The sequence below is a fragment of the Leptidea sinapis genome, chromosome 44 (assembly GCF_905404315.1).
Source record: "Leptidea sinapis chromosome 44, ilLepSina1.1, whole genome shotgun sequence".
Lineage (NCBI taxonomy): Eukaryota > Metazoa > Arthropoda > Insecta > Lepidoptera > Pieridae > Leptidea > Leptidea sinapis.
In genome coordinates, this window is record NC_066308.1 from 1,516,439 (window position 1) to 1,535,520 (window position 19,082).

Sequence of the window (19,082 nt, forward strand, 5' to 3'; positions counted from 1 at the left end):
CCACGTAATTACACTCAAAATTATCCATAAATATTTCAGCCATAATTGGACTTAATGGTGATCCCATTGCTAATCCTTCCTTTTGGCGATAGAATTGATTTTTAAATTTAAAATAATTTTGTTTCATACATAACCTAGTAAGATTGATGATGTCATCCTTTTCACCGGGATGTATCCTCTGTTTTTCAAAGAGATCATCAAGGATAATTAAAGTTTGTTCATATGGAACATTGGTAAATAAACTATCTACATCGAGAGACAATAATTTGGCATTTGGTGGAAGGTTGGTATTTTTTACTTTATTCATCAAATCTAGACTATTTTTCAAACTATACTGAGGATTGAATAATGATTTGTTTTTTATTATTACGTTAAGTTTTTTGGCAAGGTCGTACGTCGGGGCACCGATATAAGAAACTACTGGACGGACAGGATTATTTTCTTTGTGAATTTTAGGTAAACCGTATAAGATGGGAGGTCGCGGATTCATGGGAACTACGTATTTTAATTTACTTGGAGAAATAAATGACAAATTTTTAATGGACTCTTTTAATTCTGAAGTAAAGTTTTTAGTGGGGTCCGAGTTCAGACGTTCAAAATCGTCGGTTTGTATTATATCATTTACTTTCTGTTCATAATCGTTTTTATTTAGAATAACAATGCAATTACCTTTATCGGCTTTTGAAATGACTAAATTTTCTTGATTTAATTTATTTTGTAAAGAATTAAAAACATGTTTATCTGAAGTGTTTTGGTTATATGTGGTACACGATGGTTTTTTTTTCAAAAGGGTCGAAATTTGATATCTGACGGCCATATCTTGTTGACTTCTAACACACGCCACTTCTGAATCTACTGCCAATGTATCAAGGGTTTTTTGGTTAAGACCCGGTCTGATATTGTATTTAAGGCCTTTTTGTAGTAATGAAATTTCAGGGGGAGAAAGTTGTGTTGTTGATAGATTTTTGACGTGCGATTTTCTACAGCCGCGATTCGATTACTACTACATTCAATCGGAGTTACTGCGTGGAATTTATTATTATTCCATAATATTGCAAGACCGCCGTAAGGCCGACCTTTTAACATTCCTACGGATGTATCAACTGACGATTTGGCAATATTAAAAACATAAACTACTAAAATTTTTACTTATCTCATTGACGAAATTAAGATCATGTGGAAGGAGCCATGTCTCTTGAAGAACTACAATATCAGCTCTAATAGTTAAGTTCTTAACACATTGAATCGATCTTTTGATCGATTTACAGTTATACGATATAATAGAAAATTGAGTTGACTTATGATCCATTATATTTCTTATTACTATTTAGTTTTTCTACCTTACCTTTCGGTATAAAGTCTCGATAAATTCTAAATTTGATCCCCTCTGGCCAAAAGTCCGGTTTCAGGAAGCGATCTAACTTGTTTTTACTTACAATAATTTTATAAGATGTGAATTGCGTTTCATTTTTTTGCGTTAATAATTCCACTTTCACACACGCCTCACCCATGTCTTTAATATACTCCCGGATGTCATCTGCCGAGTTCGATTTATTTACTCGAGAAACATACACTGCCGATGTTAAATCCGCCACTCTTAACTTGGTAGAAATCTGAGCTGTACCACTTGAGTTAACGAGCTTCTTTCTTTTTCTATGTTCCACTAGAACAAAGTTGTCATTTTCGGGCTTGGAAATATAACTTGGCTTTTTAAATTTCGTATTCACCGTTATATCTCTATACGATGGTGTATTAGTAGGGGTATCCAATGCCTTCATGGCGGTCACACTTGGATCGGAGTACGAAACCCTCAGAGTACTCTCAACACATATAGTGCCATTGGTTTTATTATCCGGCGCACATGGAGAAAACAAATGAACACTAGAAGCCTTAACAGATTTCTTAGAAACAGATTCTTGCGAGGTATTCTGTTGTTGTTTTTGATTTTTAGGGTCGCTATCATTGCGTTGAGATCGTTCACAGCTACTTTGTTCGGTTTGCAAGTTAAATTGCAACATACGTTTTACTTGTTCAATTTCTTGTTTCAAGTATTCAAAATCAGAATTCGATGTAAACTTGTCACTATTCAAAGATGTCGCCTTAATATTGGCTACCTCACTCTTTAATATTGACATTTCTTTTAAAAATGTAGTCACATCCATGTGATCAAAAGTAATTGGTGGTAGCTTGTTAAGATTTTTTGCCACAAATGTAGGCAAGCAATCCGGATCGTATTCTTTTATTAGTTTTATTATATCCTGTAGGCCCTTTTGTTCCGAGCCATCTCTTCTCCGCATGCATTTTTTTGTCGGTGCTAATAATTTGTATGCTATCAATCGCGCAGACTCGATTTCATCGAAACTGTATGCACTTAAACATATTTGTATGATACCCGTTTCTGGTAAAGTATCTATTTTATTACTCACAAAAGCCAATAGTTCATTTACCACTAATTTGCATTCCTTACATTGCACAGTATCACAAACAACAGTGTTATCACTTCCACGACTCGCGGTATTGCGGGTAGGTGAACGAAACATTGGTATCGCGTTCGCAAAACAACCGTGCGCTGCGGGCAGCTGCAAGCGGGGTACTGATATAAATCGTATTGAGACGAATGCAGGAGGAATAATCTTTTTAGATGCACCCGGAGGTACTGGAAAAACTTTCCTCATTAATTTGGTCCTAGCTACAATTCGGGTGAAAAATGAAATAGCATTAGCATTGGCATCCTCTGGAATTGCCGCGACATTAATGGAAGGTGGAAAAACGGCACATTCTGCACTAAATTTGCCATTAAATGTAGCTGAACAAGAATTCCCAGTCTGTAATATCACAAAATTTTCTGTACGTGGCCAAATTTTAATAAGATGCAAACTTATAATATGGGATGAGTGCACGATGGCTCATCGAAAATCACTGGAAGCGCTGGATAGAACATTACAGGATCTTCGGAAAAATACAAAACTAATGGGAGATGCTTTATTGCTACTATCAGGGGATTTTAGACAAACGTTACCAGTTATTCCAAAATCAACACCAGCTGACGAAATAAATGCATGTTTAAAGCGATCAATTTTTTGGAACAATGTTGAAAAGTTATCACTGACAGAAAATATGCGAGCGTTAATTACTGGAGATCCAAAAGCACAAGGGTTTGCCGACAATCTTTTGAAAATTGGGAATGGCACCTACCCACTAGATCCACAGTCTGGTAAAATAATTTTAACTGAAGAGATATGTCATGTGGTAGACACCGAAGAACACCTTATAGACAAAATTTATCCATCCATACAACAAAATTATTTAAATAAAACATGGCTGTCTGAGCGAACAATTTTGGTTACAAAAAATGATGCAGTAAAACGAATAAATGAAAAAATACAGGAAATGATATCGGGAGAGGAAAAAATCTATAAATCAATAGATACAATGATGAATCAAGATGAAAGTTTAAACTTTCCAACGGAATTTTTAAATTCATTAAACCCACCTGGTATGCCTTCTCATGAATTAAAGCTAAAAAGTGGATCACCAGTCATATTAATGCGAAATCTTAATACGCCAAAATTGTGCAATGGTACAAGATTATGCGTAAAACAAATTTTGAACAACATCATTGAGGCAGAAGTTCTCACTGGCAAAGAAAAAGGAAACTTGGTTTTTATACCAAGAATTCCAATAATTTCGAATGATTTACCATTCTATTTTAAACGGTTACAATTTCCTGTACGATTAGCTTATAGTATGACTATCAATAAGGCGCAAGGTCAGACGTTCCGATTTTGTGGAGTTAATTTAAAAGAATCCTGTTTTTCACATGGTCAACTCTATGTAGCTTTTTCACGCGTAGGACAGAAAGAAAATTTATTTGTTTATGCACCAGAATGCAAAACTGTAAATGTAGTATATAAGAATGTATTTCAATAAAAATGTTTAGGATATCAGTTAATGTTAGATGATAAAAGATATTAATGTCTACTTAGTCGTAAGATTTTAATGTAAAAATAAGTAAGATCAATAAATTAATAAGAAAAAAGAAAATGTGTCTTTTATGTGAAAAAATTGTGAAGTAAGTAGTGATAGATTATTAACATTAACAAATAAGTATACAATTAAAAATGACCCAGCGAAGCGGGTATTCATAGCTAGTTATATATATAAAATTGGAGGAACTACGCATCGCAGACCAAAAGTGTTTGTATGTGGCAATAGGTACAAGGTTCCCATTGTGCACTATGGTGGTTGCAAGTCGATAATTATAAGGGTGTAAAAGATACGGGGGTTGAAAGATGTTAACATTGAAAATGTGACTATTATTGATCTAAAATGGTCTGGTTTGTTCAGGAAATTTCTGGAATGTTCTAGAAAGCTTTAATATGTATACCAATGTTCTGATCGATCGAAAATGTTCTAGAAAATTCTAGAATGATCTAGAAAATTCCAAAATGATCTGGGAAGTTCTAAAATGATATGGGAAGTTCTAAAATCGACGTTTAGATTCTGATTGAATGAGAATGTTCTAGAAAACTCTAGTAATGATCCAGAAATGTTTAGAATGATCTGGGATATTCTCGAATGATGCAGGAAGTTCTAAAATCTACGTTTAGATTCTGATTAAATAAGAATCTTCTAGAAAATTCTAAAATGATCTGGGAAGTTCTAAAATCTACATTTAGATTCTAATCGAATGAGAATGTTCTAGAAAATTCTAGAATGATCCAGAAATGTCTAGAATGATCTGGAAAATTCTAGAATTATATAAAGAGTTCTAAAATCTACCTTTAGATTCTGATTGAATAAAAATGATTTAGAAAATTCTAGAATGATCTAGAAATTTATCGAATAATCTAGAACATCCAAGAATAATTTGGATATCTTTGGAATGTATTCCAAGGCTCTGATTGATCAAATATATTTGAAATGTTCGAAAAAATTCTAGAATCACCTAGAAATTTCTAGAATGATCTAGAACATTCCAGAATGTTTTAGAAATGATTTATATGCCACGGTTTTGAACGATTAAGAATGTTCTAGATTGTATGCTAATTTTCTGATCAATATAGAATGTTCTGGAAATTCCTCCAATGATCTAGAAAGCTCCAAAATGTATCTCAACTTTTTGATAGATTAGAAATATGCTGGATCGTTCTAGAAACTTTTAAAATTTCTTGAGATACTTAAAAGTCGAAATTATTAGAACAATCCGGAAAATTTGGTCGGTAGTGGGGATAATTTTTGCGACTATATAAGCCGAAATGTCAAACCCGTGCTTCAGTCGATTTTTTATAAGAATTGTATAACGAAAAAATAAATATTAAAAATTAAATAATCATAAATAACAGCGTATAGTGTTTTTTAAAATGAAGAATCAAAAGTTTTAACGTGCAGTGTAATACACAATATTGTTTCTTTTTTTTTTAGTTTTTTTATTTTAGTGCAGTGTGAAATAGGTGAAAAAAAAATTAAAATATTACTAACGATGCCGAAACGTAAATGCGTATTCTCACGTTCTCGAATTGTATCGAAAAGGCAAAAAATGTCACGGAGAAATGAAACTACAGACGAAAGAGAACAACGTCCCACATTACTTCGAGAAAATTATCATCAACGTCGAAATAATCAGACTGAAGAGCAGCTTAATGATTCTAGAGAAACGGACCGAATCAGAAAAAGATTGCAAAGAAAAAGAAAGACAAATGAACAGGCAGATGATAGAAGAATACAAAATGCAATAAGAATGCGTGATCTTCGACAAAATGAACAAATGGAGGCTCAAGTTTCTAAAACAACTGTATATTCTGTTCGTCAAAAACGTCGGGAAAAATACAGTCTTGAACAAGAGGCGTTTCATTATAATCCTACTAGAAATTATTTTGAACATTCAAATATAGTGATCGGAAGAATGAATGAAGTATGCAAATTTTGTGAAGCTAAAAAATTCAAAGGAGAAACGCAAAGTATATGCTGTTCAAGTGGCAAAATTAAATTACCAGAGTTAAAATCACTGCCACCGGAATTTCTAGAATATATGAAAGGAGAAACACAAAATTCTAAAGAATTCTTACAACAAATTAGAAATTACAATGCATGCTTTCAAATGACTTCATTTGGAGCAACTGCAGTAATTGAAGAAAAAGGATTTAATCCAGTATTTAAAATACAGGGACAAGTATATCATAAAATTGGATCATTATTGTCACTCCCAAATAATACTCCGAAGTTTTTACAAATTTACTTTGTAGGAAATGAAGAAGACGAACTGGATCAAAGGCTTTCAAATTTTACAGAATTGCGTCGAGATATAATTCTTCATTTACAGCGCTTTCTACATGAAAATAATGAGTTGATAAAGATATTTAAGACTACGATGGAAAAAATGGTTTCGGATAATTATATAATAATAATTCGGGCAGATAAAAAGCCAATTGGCGAACACGAAAGACGATTTAATGCACCTCAAGTAAATGAAATAGCCGTAGTTATGGTGGACAATGAAAGTAGTAATAGGGATATTGTGGTACAACGAAGAAGTAATAAGTTGGAACGCATCGCTGAAACTCATCACATGTATGACGCCTTACAGTATCCACTAATATTTTGTTATGGTGAAGACGGTTACCATTTTAATATTCAGCATGTTGATCCACAAACAAATAGCCCTACAAACAAAAAAGTTTCTTCCAAGGAATTTTACGCATATCGGATAATGGAGAGAGTGAATAAATACAATCATATACTCAATTGTCGGAAATTGTTTTTACAGTTTATTGTTGATATGCAAGCAAAAATAGAAGCAGAAAGATTGTTATTTATTCGTCTAAATCAAAATAAATTACGAACGGATGAATATATTCACTTACGAGATGCGGTAGCCAATGATGGGGATGTTGAAAATTTGGGACGATTAGTAATTTTGCCTTCTACATTCATTGGTAGCCCTAGGCATATGCTTCAATATGCACAAGACGCAATGGCGTATGTGAGAAAATATGGTCGTCCTGACTTATTCATAACGTTTACGTGCAATTCGTCATGGAAAGAAATTAAAGATGAGTTACAATTTGGACAAAAGTCACATGACAGACATGATTTAAAAGCGCGCGTGTTTAAACAGAAACAAGTAAAATTCATTAATGCAATTGTGAAGAGTTGTATTTTCGGAAATGTTAATAGCTGGATGTTCTCCATTGAGTGGCAAAAGAGAGGGTTGCCACACTCACACAATTTAAATTGGCTGAAAGAAAAAATTCACTCAAATCAAATCGATGACGTTACTAAAGCAGAATTCCCAAATCTGGTTGAAGATCCTGTTCTATATGAAATAATCGTGAAACAAATGATACATGGACCTTGCGGGGCACTTAAAATGCAATCACCCTGTATAAAAGATAATAAATGCTCAAAACGATATCCAAGATCATTTTTGAGTGAGACGCAAACGGGAGATGATGGATATCCGCAATACCGACGTCGACCACCGAGTGAAGGAGGATTTACAGCAAAAATTAGAGTACGGGGTGAAGAAATCGAAATTGATAATCGATGGGTTGTCCCTTATAATCCGTTATTATCGAAAATGTTTAATGCACATATAAATGTAGAATATTGCAGTTCAGTTCAGTCAATTAAATATGTGTGTAACTATATTAACAAAGGAAGTGATATGGCTGTCTTTGAAATTACAAATGAAAATAGATATGATGAAATTTTAAGTTATCAAATGGGACGATATATAAATAGTAATGAGGCAGCTTGGCGTATATTGGGGTTTCCGATTCATGGCAGGGATCCAGCTGTTTTTCACTTAGCAGTTCACCTTGAGAATGGGCAACGGGTATATTTTACTAATCAAACAGCACAAAAAGTTGCAAACCAACCTGTTAATACTACGTTAACTGCATTTTTCGAATTGTGTCGAAGTGATCTGTTTGCTAGAACTCTTCTTTATGGAGATGTTCCCAGTTATTACACATGGGACTCATCGCGAAAAGTATTTAATCGACGAAAGAAAGGAGTTTCGGTTGAAGGATTTAAAGGTGTCTTTAAAGATAAAGCTATTGGTCGAGTATATACCGTACATCCAAAGAATGCTGAATGTTTCTATTTACGTCTACTACTTCATAAAGTACGTGGACAAGAAGTTGCTTTTGAAGATCTTCGAACAGTAGATGGTTACATTTGCGAAACGTATCGTGAAGCATGCCAGCGTCGTGGTTTATTAGAAAATGATAATCAATGGGAGCAGGCAATGAAAGAGGCAGCAGAAACAGCAACAGCGAATCAACTGCGAGAACTCTTTGCTATAATTCTAACATCGTGTAATCCTTCAAATCCGAATAGACTATGGCTGAAATATCGTGATAGTATGAGTGACGATATTCTAGCAAGACTACGTAGAGAAAATCAAGATATGAATATTACATTCAACGATAATATTTATAATGAAGCTTTGATAATTTTAGAAGATCGATGTTTCGCAATATGTAATCAAACTTTAGTTACTCTCGGAGTGCAATCTCCTAAAAGAAACGAATTAAGCGTGACTAATTCTGAATTATCAAAAGAACTTAATTATAATAAAGATGAATTGCAACGTTACATTGAAGAAAATGAACCAAAATTATCACGAACACAACGAATAGTATATAACACAATAATAAATCGTATTGAGACGAATGCAGGAGGAATAATCTTTTTAGATGCACCCGGAGGTACTGGAAAAACTTTCCTCATTAATTTGGTCCTAGCTACAATTCGGGTGAAAAATGAAATAGCATTAGCATTGGCATCCTCTGGAATTGCCGCGCATTAATGGAAGGTGGAAAAACGGCACATTCTGCACTAAATTTGCCATTAAATGTAGCTGAACAAGAATTCCCAGTCTGTAATATCACAAAATTTTCTGTACGTGGCCAAATTTTAATAAGATGCAAACTTATAATATGGGATGAGTGCACGATGGCTCATCGAAAATCACTGGAAGCACTGGATAGAACATTACAGGATCTTCGGAAAAATACAAAACTAATGGGAGATGCTTTATTGCTACTATCAGGGGATTTTAGACAAACGTTACCAGTTATTCCAAAATCAACACCAGCTGACGAAATAAATGCATGTTTAAAGCGATCAATTTTTTGGCACAATGTTGAAAAGTTATCACTGACAGAAAATATGCGACCGTTAATTACTGGAGATCCAAAAGCACAAGAGTTTGCCGACAATCTTTTGAAAATTGGGAATGGCACCTACCCACTAGATCCACAGTCTGGTAAAATAATTTTAACTGAAGAGATATGTCATGTGGTAGACACCGAAGAACAGCTTATAGACAAAATTTATCCATCCATACAACAAAATTATTTAAATAAAACATGGTTGTCTGAGCGAACAATTTAGGTTACAAAAAATGATGCAGTAAAACGAATAAATGTAAAAATACAGGAAATGATATCGGGAGAGGAAAAAATCTATAAATCAATAGATACAATGATGAATCAAGATGAAAGTTTAAACTTTCCAACGGAATTTTTAAATTCATTAAACCCACCTGGTATGCCTTCTCATGAATTAAAGCTAAAAAGTGGATCACCAGTCATATTAATACGAAATCTTAATACGCCAAAATTGTGCAATGGTACAAGATTATGCGTAAAACAAATTTTGAACAACATCATTGAGGCAGAAGTTCTCACTGGCAAAGAAAAAGGAAACTTGGTTTTTATACCAAAAATTCCAATAATTTCGAATGATTTACCATTCTATTTTAAACGGTTACAATTTCCTGTACGATTAGCTTATAGTATGACTATCAATAAGGCGCAAGGTCAGACGTTCCGATTTTGTGGAGTTAATTTAAAAGAATCCTGTTTTTCACATGGTCAACTCTATGTAGCTTTTTCACGCGTAGGACAGAAAGAAAATTTATTTGTTTATGCACCAGTATGCAAAACTGTAAACGTAGTATATAAGAATGTATTTCAATAAAAATGTTTAGGATATCAGTTAATGTTAGATGATAAAAGATATTAATGTCAACTTAGTCGTAAGATTTTAATGTAAAAATAAGTAAGATCAATAAATTAATAAGAAAAAAGAAAATGTGTCTTTTATGTGAAAAAATTGTGAAGTAAGTAGTGATAGATTATTAACATTAACAAATAAGTATACAATTAAAAATGACCCAGCGAAGCGGGTATTCATAGCTAGTTATTACGTATATATTTTCTCAAAGAAAAATTTAAAGAAATAAATATTATGACTGTTCATTGTCAGTACATTTATGAAAATTTAATATACGTTAGCAAAAATTGTCACCTTTTTGCTCTTAATAGTGATTTTCATTATTTACAACGCTAGAAATAAAGGATTGCTTGTAACTAATTCTAGTAGGCTTCATATGATACATAATAACTTTAAGGTAAATGTATACAGTTCTATAATAATGTCCCAGCCACTGTTCAGGCATTATCTATAAATAAATTTAAATGTCTTATAGAAAAATGGCTCTGTCGTAAATCCTATTACTCTATTGCTGGTCTCTATTGCTGCGACAGCCTGGGACTAGATTGTGATTATTTTATAGCGATAGAAATGACTGTACAATATTGTATATTTTTATTGAAAAGAGCGCAAAAAAAAAGAATGCTGGGAGAGTTTCTTGCGCCGCTTCTTCTCTCTCAGAGCGCCATTTGTTTCCGAAGCGGTAGTAGTATTTAGTAGTTATTAGAAATAACATCAAAAAGAATTCTAAAGGAATCAATTTTGAGAAAATAAATGCTTTTTATGCCTTTATAATTTAGAAACAAAAACAAAATGTCCGCAGCCGCCACCTTGGATTCACATTTTACTAAATTACAATGGGGCCCCCAAATTGAAGGATTGGCGAACAGACTTAGTTCTGCAGCATACGCGGTTAAAAAGATTAAAAAAGCTAATTTAATTTTACCCTAAAATGATAAGATACCTTACCTTTTAAGATACTTTGTAAAATAATAAATGATAATAAAATTGACTTTGTTTTTTTTTATTTTATTTTTCTACTTTTTATGGTCTGAATAACAGGTAACTCACCTATAATCTAAAAAGTAAACACCGCACAGTGTTTATTATAGATCACCATGAATACTTGTACACGGCTAACATATCAAACTATACAAATCCATCATAAGCTTACCTCTTATTGTTCCAAAATGATATACAATGCAAGATCAGCTTATACTGGAAAATCATTTTATATGTAGCTTGCTTGATATGTAGCCGTGTGTACCTGAATAAACTTTGAAAGTATTCATGAACGTAAGTAGAATCACTGAATTCATGACTCAAAATTAGTAATACACGTTTCTTTCTTAGAAATAAATATTTTTTATAGTGAATGCCGTGTCTGCGGATTCTAAGGTCTATGAATTTACTTGATTCGTAAATTGTTCGCCAGATGACGCTCTAGTAATGTTTTACGAAGTATTGTAGAGGTGAGGTGCGGTAAAGAGGTCAAGGTCAAGGTTATTACCTCAGTGAAGGGCCTTAAGCGGGAAAGCTTCTTCTAGAACAAAACAATTCAAGTGGACAGACACGCGTGGCCAGACAACCTTAATAATTACAGTAAGTAAGCTGTTCATAATATTAAGTTTTATTTTATATATTATTTATTTAAAACCCATCAATAGGTAGCACATATAAATAATAGCATTTTATTAATATTAAAGGTAAAATAATAATATTAAAGGTTAAAATAAAATTTTTAGTTATTTGATACTTTTCAGTTTTTGAAGTCGGTTTTTTCAAACGTAGTTTTTTTGGTATCAATATGTCGTAGTCAATAACGTCGAGCTTCTGCTCGACGTTAAGCGACGTTGAAGCGAGTTCGAAGATGATTCGGTGTTCGTCTAAGCTCGGGTGTAATCGGCGTGCGGTGTGAGTACGAACGAGAGCGAGCGCCGAGCAGGCAGTCGATGAAGGACTATCAAAGAGTATAATAATATATAGGGAAAAGAGAGCCCTCTCTACGCATTATGAGCTGTCTATTTGAAAGGTAGCGCCATCTGGAGATTGGCCCCGAAAATAACTATATATAACCTCGAAATTAGTTATCTAATTTTGTCACAACACATAACATAAAAGATAGATTTAGTAGTGTAAATATGCAAAATGGAACACGAGATCTACATACATGCGCATTCCTACCTTCGTTAAAGGCCGGCAACGCTCCTGTGATTCCTCTGGTGTTGCAAGAGATTGTGGGCGGCGGTGATCACTTAACAACAGTCGTTCAACGCTCGTTTGTCCTCCTATTCCATAAAATAAAAAAAATAAAAAATACTTGCGCAAATGCTAGGCGTAGCCGCCATTTTATGACCAGTGGGCAGTAACACAAATAAAGAAAAGTTGAAACGTTTCAAAGCGAGGGACAGCTGCTAAAGCTTTCATTTTCTGAAAACGTCACTTTAAGGCGTCTGTCCTACCCCTGAGGACTATCGAGCGAGGCGGTTCTGTCGCACGCACATGCCGGGAATACCACGTTTTTGTAACGAAATCTTTATCTTTCTAATCTATTATAACTATTTGAAGTGAAACGTTTCTTTCTTATAATAATATTATACAGTGTATTTATAAGACTGTCAAATTCAAATATTTTTAGTCAAAATAACTTATTGAACGTCAAAAACTACCATTCATTCAAAATAGACTGCCTCAGACCTGAGAAGAACGGGCGCAAGAAACTCAGCGGGCTTTTTTTATATATAAAAATATCGAGTACAATATGATGTCGTACAATAAACATTTATAATGGCTGATGCTGATGCCTGAGGCTGTTCGCTTCATATCCAGTCTGTGGTGTCATTAATGGATAACTTTGAAGATCCTGACTATGTGAACGGCTTTGATCCGTCAGTATTATATATCTATATAACGAAATCTTTAAAAGTACATTTTCGACCCCTTCCAAACGTCGGATTAATTTGAAAGTTTGTATAGTAATCAAGGCCTAATAACAATGCAACAATTGAAATAGTTCTGTCTCAGTAAAACTAAATGTTGATTCGATTATGTAATTGCATATTAATAGCATTCCTGTTGGTCCCGATGTTTGCACTGTCTTTCCGAAAATTCCTACCGAGAAATAAAACCCACAAACAATTGATTTCATACATATTCACGAAATCAAAGATACAGGGAAATAATCTTAATTTAAATAGTCTCAGACAAAAATCTCATAACAATTTCATATTTGCCTAGTTGCTACGTCCCGAGATCGTTTAAGACAATTATTATTAAAGATCGTAAAAGCTTAAGCTTAGAAGTTATAACTTATAAGTAAATTGTAACGCCTTGCTTTTTCTAACAACAAATTGTATGATATTTATGTAAAAATAAAAATAATTAATTAACATTTTTAATCTGTCCAATATAATTGGGTATTTCATGCCTATTTTTTAACAATGCACCGCATAACAACCCCATTAATAAGAATTTGTAGAGAATTTAATGAAGTGTGTGCTGATTTTGATATTTTCCGTACAAATATATATATTTGTTTTAAAAATATTCTTTATAAAAGTAGCAAATTAATTTCAAATTATTTTATATAAAAGACTCTCGTGTCCCGCTGTTACCAAACTCCTCAGAAACGGCTTAACCGATTTAAATGAAATTTTGTGTGCATATCGGATAGACCTGAGAATCGGCCAACATCTATTTTTCATACCCCTAAATGATAAGGGTGACCCACCCCTAAATATACATTTTTTTATTTTTTTGAGATTTTTTTTTATATCTTATTTGTGCAAAAGTGTGTCAATATTATTATTATTACTTAGATTATATTAAAAAATACATACAACTTCAAATTTTCGCCCTTCTACGGTCTACTATTTTTGTATCGCGATTTTTATATTATTCAGTTCCATCCACAAATCCGCTATAGGGTTTCAAGATGGCAATCGAATACAATAATTGTAGTACGATATATTTCGGAGTCTGAGAATCGGTTGCATCTATTTTTTATACCCCAAAAAATTCTTTTATTACTTTATATGGCAATACAACGTTTGCTGGGTCAGCTAGTATTGTTATTTTTTTTTATGAAAAATAAGGGACGAGACGATCAAAACGTTCAGCTGATGGTAACTGATACGCCTTGCCCATTACAATGCAGTGCCGCTCAGGAAAAACCCAAAATTCTGAGCAGCACAACAATTGAGCTCGTCACCTCGGGAGATAATTCTCATATGCCCAGTATATTTTTTTTATTCATATATAGGAAATAAACAGTATTATGATAAATATTAACAAATCTTAAAACTTACACTTTCACCAGTGAAGTTTCCAACAATTTATACGAAACTTTAGTTAAAAGGTAAGAAATCGGTAAGATAAAAAACACAAAACAAAAGTAATACAAATTAACAACTAATTACAAGCTATATAAGTTACACAATAGATACTATACACGCCTATTATACAATACTATAATGAATTAGTTACAAATGAGTTAAGTATTCAGAAAAAAAAATAAGAATGGGGTTAAATAAAAATCAGCAATTATTTAAATTATCACAAGCCAATGATCTGAAAACATTTAACTTTTCATGAAATATGTCAATATAATTTTGCCTAGCTTTGGAGCCCGAAACACAGTTATGTTTACACCTTACTGCCTCACGGTAGAAATAGGCGCCGTTGTGGTTCCATTATCTATCTGGCATCCTGTGCAAAGGAGCATTTTTGGGTTTTTCAAGAATCCTGAGCGGCACTGCATTGTAATGGGTAGGACGTAACAATTTCCTTTAGCTAAATGTCCTGCTCGTCTCGTCCCTTATTTTCGTTTAAAAAAAACTTAGACTCATATTCTGTCGACAAATAATTTTTTTTTTACAAAAATACAGAATATGAGAATATAATCATTTTTTTTTCTTTATATTTCTATCTTTAATAGGCATTTCGAAAATTAACCACCAAATTAAACCGATTATAGTTCAGTTTTATCTTTAAACAGTTTATAATATACAAAAGTAAATTAAAGTAAAATTTATAAAAATTACCTTAAAAGAATCTGTTAACTGTTAAGTACATGCATACGGTATTACATATTATATTTTATTGTATTAAAAGTTAAAACGCGTGCTATTATAGATATGGCAGCAACACGATAAGAAAATACAATAAATTTGGTCAAGAATACACCTAACATAACCGAAATAAGGTCAAAGGACCTAAATAACTGTACACCAAACTTTTCTTATTTTAATCCTTCGCGGTCATTGACAGTTTTCACACCTACCTCATAATTATACTTCGTTCTCTGTCCCTCCCGGGGCATTCACCTATTACCGTTACGTTAGACAGAGACGGGAAATTTAACGGTACTTTCTTATGGTATTCCGATTGAAATAAAGCAATGCGTGGGAAAGAGATGACTGTTAAATAACTTAGCTGTAGTGCTGCCAGCTTAATGGTTTTCCCACAATTTGTGGTAATTTCGCTGTTATTGGATTGTTGGGCAGTATAATCTACTATAATTTTATTTTATGATTAAACTCCTAAAATATAGTATAACTCTGTAATACGGACAATTTGAACCGAAGCGTACACCGGCACTTACACTATTGTAACCGGAACATAATAATAATAATATTGACACACTCTTACACAAATTATTTAGCCCCCAACTAGGCATATCCTATGGTTACCTTATGGGTGCAAGACAACGATATATTTAATACAATATACTTAAACATACATCAATCTCGCTTCACTACACTCGCTCACACACGGACTGACATACACCACTTACACAATCACAAACACACTCCACAAACAGACACAAACACAAACATACATGCACACAAACATTTACACTACGTACATACATACAACCACACATACATACAATCATAAACACATACATACACACTTACATACATTACACAAAACATCACCACGCTCGCCGGCGAGTGTGCTCTTATCACCTTTTCATCTTTCATCTTCATTTTCATTCTCTCTCCTTCCCACAAGCACACAGCCGGTCTGAGGTTCGAGTCTCCTTAGGAGACGCCCCGCGACTGTTGTTGCGTAGTTTTTGCGGCCTCCACGGCCCACGTCCTACTTCGCTGTGAAAGCCAGGGCTGCTAACAGCACAGAGGAGGTTTTAGTCGGTATGGGGTGTCCGCTTACGCGGACACTCGAGTCCGACAAATTTTACGTTTTTATTTTCTTTCTCTTTTGGCTTTCATATTATTTTGTATTCTCAATCCTTTACTGGATATTTTCGTATACTAGAACAATAACAATACTATTAATTTAATGTACTTTACATTAGATTGGCCGTCTATTATAAATCCCCCATACACAGATTAAAGTCAAAGTGGAATAATCTTGATTCAAATAGGGTCATAATAGGTACTAATAACACATATTATATTATAATTTACTGACATTTTAATTAAAATAAAAAAGTGTTCATTTAGTTACCAAAATATTTATTGAAAAAAATAGCAATTCATTCTTTTAAGTTAAGTAATTATTTGATTATATTAGTGGTCTTCCGAGCATAGCTGGCAACACTGCTTAGATGTAAAAAGTGATTCGTCGCGTGCCGACGTTGCTCATACGCAGCGACCGCGTTCCATTTTTAAATTTTGCTGACATTTATTTTTTTTTGAACACGTCGTAGATTCTTTTTTCCATATATTTTTGTGTCTGTGGTTAGTGTTTCAAATACCTTTGTGATAGATAAATCCAAGAAATTAAATACACTGGATGTTAAACTAAAAAGGTATGTTAATAATATTATTATAGGTAACATAAGATATTTTATTCTGATTACTAAACCTAGGTGTGGATTAAGAATAAAAAAATAATACAACGTCAAGGCTTTGGTCTTTATAACTTTAATATTTATATAAATCCAGTGTCTTGATGTTTGTTTGATGATTTTAATTGGGATTACTTCATGGAGTGCAATTTAGTGCAACATGAGAGATAGGATAGTTTTTATTTCGGTTTGGGACCCATAATTATTTTTATTTCCAATATTTGTTTTGTATGGACATGACATTTTCTATGAGAGAATTTATTGACGCACGGTTTGACTGTTCTGCTGTAAAACAATTTCATTAAAACAACAGGGAGCATATTTTACGAAATAACTCTTGATGTTATGAAATATTATTGACAAATTCATTAAAACTGTACCTATGTTATTTAATTATTATTTACAGAACAACGTCTGTCGGGTCAGCTAATAATTTTAGTAGGTAGGTATGTAGGTATTACGCCGTGCGTGTACTTGATTAGGTATAGCAATTAACAAATTATTAGATAAGAATTGCTATTAGGTACAAAGATATTTAATATCATTGATTAGGTAGGTATTATCTAAAATGTGGATGCAAAATTATTTTCATAGATAGTAAAAAAAGTATGAAGCTATTCAATGTATTCCAAATAGGTATTGCTGCTTTTTTAGGATGAATGGTACTACCTATTATTATTAGGTCTACATTAGATCATAATATTTTATAACATCTTAATAATATCGATAAGATATCACAGGCGACTCAAAATCAGTCAGTATTTCAGAAGTGTATTTGTCACTTTCAACATACCGGTGCATGAAATAGGCAAAATACATAAGATCGTGGATGACGCATTAAGATGCTTCTGGAAATCTTACGCTTAGTAAATAATTTTACAATATGTAAAACTTTCACGATCCGTCATTCGTGAGGCAAATGAAATGTGACCGCTGATTGGTCGTGACGTCACTATGAAGTAACTAAGATGGCGGCCAGTCCCTCTCTCAACTTGCGTGGATATTATATACGCGTCTGTGAATTAAGCTTACACAGAAACGTATTGCGGTTTTGGATTCAATTCATGTGCTGTGATTCGGTAAATGTGCTGTTATTTTTTAGGTGTTAGAATATATTTCCTAAATATCTCGACGGGGCACTGGCGTTTACAGCTATTACCTGTTAACAGGGCTCGCATTACTCAAAGGAAATATAACAAACATTATTGGCAGCCCTACAGTCGCGCAGCCCGAGTTTGTTGAATATGAATTTAATGAAATTACAGAAAATAATATGTAAAAAAGGGTCAAGCGAGATTCGAGCCTACACATGAAGCGTCCAGTTTTACAGAATGATTTTTGAGAAGGGCGGTAATGGCCAAGTCTGAAACTACGAGACAAAAGATTAAGAAATTTTAATAAACTAAATATGCAGTTGTTGCTTTCTTATAAATCGAGGGCATGACTCCTTTGACGATTTTCCTCTAAGTCTCGTAGTTTCCGATTTGGATATCACCGCCCTTCTCAAAAAATTATACTGTATAGTTATACTAGCTGACCCGACAGATGTTGTTCTGTAGATAATAAAATGAAAACACTGTTGTATAGGAATTTGCCAATAATATTTCAAAACATCAAAAATTATTTCTTAAAAAATGCTCCCTGTTGTTATTAGGAACTGTCAAACCGTGCGTCACTAAATTCTCTCGTCCATACAAAACAAATATAAAAATAAAAATAATTATGGGTCCCAAATCGACATAAAAACTATCCTATATCTCAAGTTGGACCAAACTGAAGTAATCCCCATTAAAATCCGTTCATTAGTTTAGGAGTCCATCGCGGACAAACAACATGTCACGTAATCTATATATATTAAGATAGGTACGTACGTATAAGGTACTAAGTAATTTGTAGACATGTTGAACCTTGGCACTATGTGTAGGTACACATAGTATATAGGTATAGGTATACCATTAGGCTGGTTTCAAAATTTCCTGCGATATTAAATTCTATTGTCTAGTGTATTCTGTACTTCACTACTGACTATTCAATTTGAAAGTAGTCACAAACCGCCATTAAGCCGGTGTTTGGTGTTGTCGACGTTAAAAAGATTTTTGGGGAAAAAAGTGAGTTATTTTTAATATGCTTTGAAGTCTGATAGTTTTAAACGTTTTACAATAGTCGCTTAAATTTTATATGCAATTCGTTCTTTTCTTTAACTAGTATTAGCGAGATAAGTAACCCCAAATTATTTGAAATTCACTGTTTTGTTGAAGTTGGA

The 19,082-nt window shown here is 33.3% G+C and overlaps 1 protein-coding gene across 1 annotated transcript in view; it reads left to right on the forward strand.

Annotated features, from left to right (window-relative positions):
* Positions 1-16,572: 16,572 nt before the first annotated feature.
* Positions 16,573-19,082, forward strand: part of LOC126977207 (uncharacterized) — a 56,765-nt gene continuing 54,255 nt past the window's right edge. Inside the window, exon 1 of the mRNA XM_050825922.1 lies at positions 16,573-16,780. The gene's annotated coding sequence lies outside the window, so the exon portion shown is untranslated. The remainder of the gene's footprint in view (positions 16,781-19,082) is intronic.